The following is a 7500-nucleotide window of genomic DNA, read 5'->3' as shown; positions in this document are numbered from 1 at the left end:
AGCAAGGAAACTCTCATTTCGTTACCTAATTCACACTTTTATACAAAAGGGTCATCAATGGCACGTTAAATCCCATTATGCACACATGTATATATACACAAACACACACACACACACACACACACACGGTCACTAACACAATCACCATCATCGGCATCGTTTACCTTTTATACATACCCTCTCGTGTTTCATGCCCTTTCTTTCTAGCATTTTTCCATTTTATCTTTCCAGCAATTTATAAATCTTCCCCACCCCCATTTATAAATATTTTGTATCCGTTTTACCAGGCTATAACAATTCACTATTCATATATAGCCAAACCATTTTACACCATTCAAATCCATCCTTTTACCTTTGCTAAATGTTTTACTACTCCTACGAATGTCCAGACTTTCCTTCCTTCTGAATCTAATATCATTTTTATAATTTCATAAACAAATAATCACATCACCTTGTCCGTTTGCTTTCATTCACTTGTAAAATCCACATTTTACCGCCATGAAAGAAAGTTAGTTCAATAACTACATCATCTTTTCCCACTTCGGCTCCTTCACATTTTTGCACCTTGAATTTCCTATTCATTGGCTTTACTCATTTCTTATCCAATCATCGTCCATATTACTTACTCCAAAATCCTCTACAGTAATTCCAAATTTCATTTACACCTCCACATAGTTATACAAGCACTTTTCACCCACTGGAAAATGTAGCAAGAACGACACCTGTCAATATCCCCTTTCCAGGTTGATTGCCCATAAATTTTTTTCTTTCTTAAATATATCTCTTCGTTGATAGGGAGGGGAACTCTATTCCTTGATTGGGGTCGAGCTAATTCAGTACGAAACGTGAACGCTATATATATATATATATATATATATATATATATATATATATATATATATATATATATATATATATATATATATATATATATATATATGTATATATATATATATATATATATATATATATATATATATATATATATAAATAAATTTCTACCTCATACTTGGGATCGAACGCTAGCCCCTTCTAATGAAAGGCCAGGTCGAAACCAACGATGCCACGAGAGGCCATAATAGATATCGGAACCTGATGCTACCCAGCTGTCCGAGGATTTATCTGGCGAGACATCAGTCTCTTACCAGCGAGTATTACCCGATATCCCGGCCCACCACGTGACACAATTGGTAGTAATTCATTCAAATTACCCCTAATGAGTCAATATGGATAAATATCAACACAACATCGTGTTCAAATAGAAATAAATTTCTACCTCATACTTGGGATCGAATGCTAGCCCCTTCTAATGAAAGGCCAGGTCGAAACCAACCATGACACGAGAGGCCATAAAAGATATCGGAACCTGACGCTACCCAGCTGTCCGAGGATTTACCTGGCGAGACATCAGTCTCTTACCAGCGAGTTTTACCCAATATCCCGGCCAACCACGTGCCACAATTGGTAGTAATTCATTCAAATTACCCCTATTGAGTCAATATGGATAAATATCAACACAACATCGTGTACAAATAGAAATAAATTTCTACCTCATACTTGGGATCGAACGCTACCCCTTTCTAATGAAAGGCCAGGTCGAAACCAACCATGCCACGAGAGGCCATAAAAGATATCGGAACCTGACGCTACCCAGCTGTCCGAGGATTTACCTGGCGTGACATCAGTCTCTTACAGGCGAGTTTTACCCGATATCCCGGCCCACCACGTGACACAATTGGTAGTAATTCATTCAAATTACCCCTAATGAGTCAATATGGATAAATATCAACACAATATCGTGTTCAAATAGAAATAAATTTCTACCTCATACTTGGGATTGAACGCTAGCCCCTTCTAATGAAAGGCCATGTCGAAACCAACCATGACACGAGAGGACATAAAAGATATCGTAACCTGACGCTACTCAGCTGTCCGAGGATTTATCTGGCGAGACATCAGTCTCTTACCAGCGAGTTTTACCCAATATCCCGGCCCACCACGTGACACAATTGGTAGTAATTCATTCAAATTACCCCTAATGAGTCAATATGGATAAATATCAACACAACATCATGTTCAAATAGAAATATATTTCTACCTCATACTTGGGATCGAACGCTAGCCCCTTCTAATGAAAGGCCAGGTCGAAACCAACCATGCCACGAGAGGCCATAAAAGATATCGGAACCTGACGCTACCCAGCTGTCCGAGGATTTACCTGGCGAGACATCAGTCTCTTACCAGCGAGTTTTACCCGATATCCCGGCCCACAACGTGCCACAATTGGTAGTAATTCATTCAAATTACCCCTAATGAGTCAATACAGCATTCTTCCCCAGCTTACGTTTTTTTCACATTACAGTGTGGAATACGATGTTTTATCGTCCCCTCGTTACGACATTTTTCCCCACCTTACGGCATTGAATTCCAAAACTCAAACTTGGCGGTTTTTACGTGTATGACTGTGCGAGTCACTAGCCTACCACCACGCTCATACATCACTGCATACGTCACTAAGAAGCTGGTCTGCTATTGGTCGGCGTCATGGCGTCATTAAGATGGCAATACGCTATTGGCCGAAATCCCTCCCACAATGCCTGAGAGAGATGCTGCCTCTCTCTCTCTTTTTTATACGCACGCTCAGTTCAGAATCTCGTGTGCGTTTTGTAAAGACTTGATCTCGTGTGATTGCTTGTGATATCATATTTTTTGTGCATTTTAGTGCTTTATTATAAATCTAATTCGTTAGCCATGGGTCCCAAGATTGCTAGTGATGTTAAAGGGAGAAGTAAAAAGATGATTACAATAGAAACGAAGCTGGAGATAATAATGAAATATGAAGAAGGCATGCCCATCGTTACCCTCGCTAGTATGTATGGCCGTAACCAGTCTACAATTGGTACAATTATCAAGAACAAGGAAGTCATTAAAGCAAGTAAGTCTTCTAAAGGCATGACTGTCCTTGCCAGTGGAAGGACCTCAATCAACAACGAGATGGAAAGACTCCTTCTTCTATGGATTAAAGAGAAGGAAATCGCAATCAGTAATTTCGAACAAGGCGACCGCCATCTTTGCCAATCTCGTGGAAGCCCAGAGAGACAGCGGAGACGAAGGAATGTCGCAGCAAGCCCCCAAAGAGTTCAAGGCTTCTCATGGGTAGTTTGATCGCTTTAGGAAGAGGACTGGTATTCATTCAGTTGTCAGGCATGGAGAGGGGGCCAGTTCTGACAAGAAAGCAGCAGAAGAATTCCTCAAGAAGTTTGAGAAAGTAATTTCCAGAGAAGGCTACATTCCTCAGCAAGTGTTTAACTGTGATGAAATTGGCCTTTTCTGAAAGAAAATGCCCCGCCGTACATATATCCCAGCTGAAAAAAAAGAAACTTCCTTGCCATAAACCGATGAAGGACAGACTTACGCTCGCATTTTGTGCAAATACCAGTGGGGGCTTGAAAATTAAGCCCCTACTGGTATACCACTCAGAGAATCCTCGTGCCATCAAGGCACAAAATATCACGAAGGAGAGGCTCTCGGTATTTTGGAAGTCTAACGCCAAGGCCTGGGTCACGAGGACCATATTTATTGAGTGGATAAACGTCTGCTTCGGTCCTGCTGTCAAGAACTTTATAGAAGAGAACAATCTTCCTCTCAAATGTCTCCTGGTAATGGACAATGCCCCGGTGTACCGGTTTCAAATTACCCCCTCCAAATCTTACCCCCCCGGTAATTTGAAACCGGATTCAAACTACCGGGGGGTAACTTGATACCGGTTTCAAGCTACCCCCGGGGGTAATTTGAAACCGGTTTTATGCTACCCCCCTGGTTTCAAATTACCCCCCTCGTTTTTGCCAGGATCTCATCATTTATGAATATTAATAAATTGCTTTTGATCAGGGTCAACACAATCATTAGGTAATATGTATATACATGTACTGTTTCACCTATTGGTATCGTTTATTAATATTCAGCCTTTATCCGTCTTATGTTTATATCTTAGCTAATAAATGTCGGATATTCCGTTACCAGTCATGGGTGCATATTTGACCGAAACAGGAAGACGAGGTGAAATTTTATTTTGACGGTTATTTTTTCCATTATTTGAAATATTTCATAATTATATTGCAAGTAAATATTATATAAGGTATAATCAACATATTGATCATAAGTACATATGTATATATATATATATATATATATATATATATATATATATATATATATATATATATACATATATATATATATATATATATATATATATATATATATATATATAAATATATATATATATATATATATATATATATATATTTATATATATATATATACTGTGTATATATATATATATATATATATATATATATATATACATATATATATAATACATGTATATGTATTTGTATGTATGTTGTAAATACTATATCATTCATGATATCTGTAAATAATTGACACTTTTAATAAAGCAAGATTGTAAGCAATTATAACAGTTTTAATAAAACATGATACAGTACATGCTGTTTGCTTCTACTGTACTTACATTGGTTGTTTGTATACGAAAACACCTGGACTACGGAAAAGTCGTTACACTTTATAGCCCTCTTTGGATTACATTGAACACAGCTTGTGTTAATCTCACAACTGTTGTTACTGATTTTAGCCTAAAGGCAGGCAGCTGTGTGTTATCATGGGCTAAATCAAATCCTATTTAAACCATCTTCCAGAATAGTAAGTGATGGATTCGTGTATGGATTTTTTTATCTCTGTTGTTGATCTCGAAATGGAAAATTATTGAAAAACGGTGTCATAAAATGTTTAAGAATTTTACCTGAAATGTATCATAAAGAAAAAAAAGACCTCGCCAAATAGTCACCTGTACATTTCCATGCGGTTTATATAACACTTCTGCCCCTTTGTCATAGCTCCATTCTTTCTTATTACTCATTTCATCAAATGACAAAACAGCAATACCTAGTAATCGAGACTTCATACCATCTTTAATGTCCTCTGGTTTAAAATGAATCGAGCTAACAGTAGCTTACACAACGTTAATTCTGTCTGCACGACGACATGCATGTTGGTAATTTATATTTGAGCTTTTATTTTTTACGTGCATAGCATCCAAATATTACGAAGTTACTATGCATTATCAGTGACAGAATAAATGAATAAACAAAGAGATATATGGACACAAGGAGTTCTATTGTTATATTGCAACTATGGGTATGGTCAAACCATTTTAAGAGCAAACTCGGAGCCCAATAGCGGCATAAAATAATCAACACCATATATTCTGTGTGATTTTTGTGTCAATTTCTCCAGGCATATTGCCGCCCGAACCTCATGCACCTAAAGCACATGAATAAAATCTATAGAAGATAGAAAAAATAAAAAAATAAATAAAATCTCGACAATCACGCGCACACTGAAATAAAATAGTTTTACCTCGCCGTGATCACTAAACTTTAAATGAAAGTCTGTAACTTCAAATATTGTGAATTAGGGAATTATATGTCACTTTAGGTCTTAAATACGAAAATATCAACAATCACACGAACAGAAATAAAATAAAATTTTACCTCGCCTTTATCACAAAACCTTGAATTACAGTCTGTGACTTTTAACGTGTCATATAATTCACTAATACACAATTTTTGGTCTTAAATACCAGATTAAACTACTTTTCCTACTGCTGCGAAGCCAACAATAAATGCATGATACATATTTGCAATGTCACATGAATTATTTATCACTCTGATGAGGGGGTAACTTGAAAACAGAGGGGGTAACTTGAAACCGGTTTCAAACTACCCCCCCGGTAATCTGAAACCGGTTTCAAGTTACCGGGGGGTAATTTGAAACGGGGGGGTAACTTGAATCCTTTACACCGGCTCACCCTCCTGGCCTCGAGTACATCATTCTTCCTGACTTCTCCTTCATCAAGCTTCTCTATCTGCCATCAAGCACCACCCCTCTCCTCCAGCCTATGGACCAGCAAGTGATTGCTAACTTTAAGAAGCTTTACACGAAGCATCTGTTCAAAAGATGCTTCGAAAGCACTCAACTCACCCTCCGTGAATTTTGGAAGGGGCATTTTGACACTGTTCAATGCCTGAAGATGATCGACAAAGCTTGGAATGAGGTTTAACGGCACACCTTGAACTCCTCATGGAAGAAACTGGCCAGCTGTTGTAGCAGAACGACACTTCGAAGGTTTCGATCCCTCAACCGAGGACGAGGCCGTTGATGATCCTGCCCCTGAGGGTGATGTTGAGGAAATAATTTCAATTGGGAGGTCCATGGGGCTTGTTGTCGATGAGGCTGACGTCCATAACCTCATCGAGGAGCACAAGGAGGAGCTTACGACTGAAGACTTGAAGGAGTTGGAGGCAATGCAGTTGACCATCATTCAAGAAGAGCACAGCTCTAGTGGTGGCAAGGACGGGGGGGAGACTGAAGAAACGACATCGGCAGAAATAAGGGAAGCTCTTGGTTGGTATGAAAACCTTACGAGTTTCATTGAAAAAAAAAAAAAAAAAAAACACCCAGAAAAACTTCACACAAGTCGTTTTATGGAGAGTGTTAATGACAAGTGTATGAGTCATTTTAGAAATATGTTGAGGAATCGTCAGAAACAGGCTTCTTTGAATAGATATTTCTCCAAAGGAGATGTATCAGAAAGCAAAGATGATAATAGTGATTCTATTAAAAAAGCTAAAAAGGAGTAATTTTTTAAGTTCTAAAAAAAAGTCATAAAAAAATTCAAAAGACAAAAATAATAAAAAAAAGCATTTTTAATTTTCAGTGTTTAATAGTAAGAATAAATTTATTATTAAGTGTACATAACATAATTAGCATTGATACGTTTTTATATCTGCCGTCTCCTCCCCCCTTTGCCTCCAACCACTACCAGCTCAAGTCAGGTCACTCCAAAGGTAAATAAAATATAATTTTTCCTTTACAGTACTGTAGAGTATATAATTTTTATTTATCTTGTAATGTTATTTAATTATATACTGTACAGTACATGTATATTATATATAAGTATACTGTAGTACAGTGCTTACTAAACTATTTTGTTACATACTAATTTTCAATGTTTTTACGTGGGGTTTTGCACGCATTAGCTATTCTATTGCCCGCCATACGACATTTTCACCATACGATACCAACTCCGGAACGGATTAATGTCGTATGGTGAGGGCCTACTGTATATATATACACATACACATGTATAATAAATAAGTAAATAAATATATATATATATATATATATATATATATATATATATTATATATGTGTGTATATATATGTATATATATACATACATGCCTACATATATATATACATATACATATATATATATATATATATATATATATATATATATATATATATATATATATATATATATATATATATATATATATATATACATGGGCGTAGGAGTAGGGGCTGGGGGTTAACCCACGAATATTTTTGTCGGAAATTTACTCGTTCATCTTT

General features: G+C 36.7%; 1 protein-coding gene across 1 annotated transcript in view; it reads right to left on the bottom strand.

Moving 5' to 3' along the window:
• Window positions 1-7500, bottom strand: part of LOC137643216 (DE-cadherin-like) — a 184242-nt gene that overhangs the window by 127069 nt on the left and 49673 nt on the right. The gene's annotated exons all lie outside the window — the stretch shown is intronic.

This window comes from Palaemon carinicauda, chromosome 6, assembly GCF_036898095.1.
Source record: "Palaemon carinicauda isolate YSFRI2023 chromosome 6, ASM3689809v2, whole genome shotgun sequence".
NCBI lineage: Eukaryota > Metazoa > Arthropoda > Malacostraca > Decapoda > Palaemonidae > Palaemon > Palaemon carinicauda.
The sequence above is the reverse complement of the archived record's forward strand: the minus strand, read 5'-3'. Positions and strand labels throughout refer to the sequence as shown.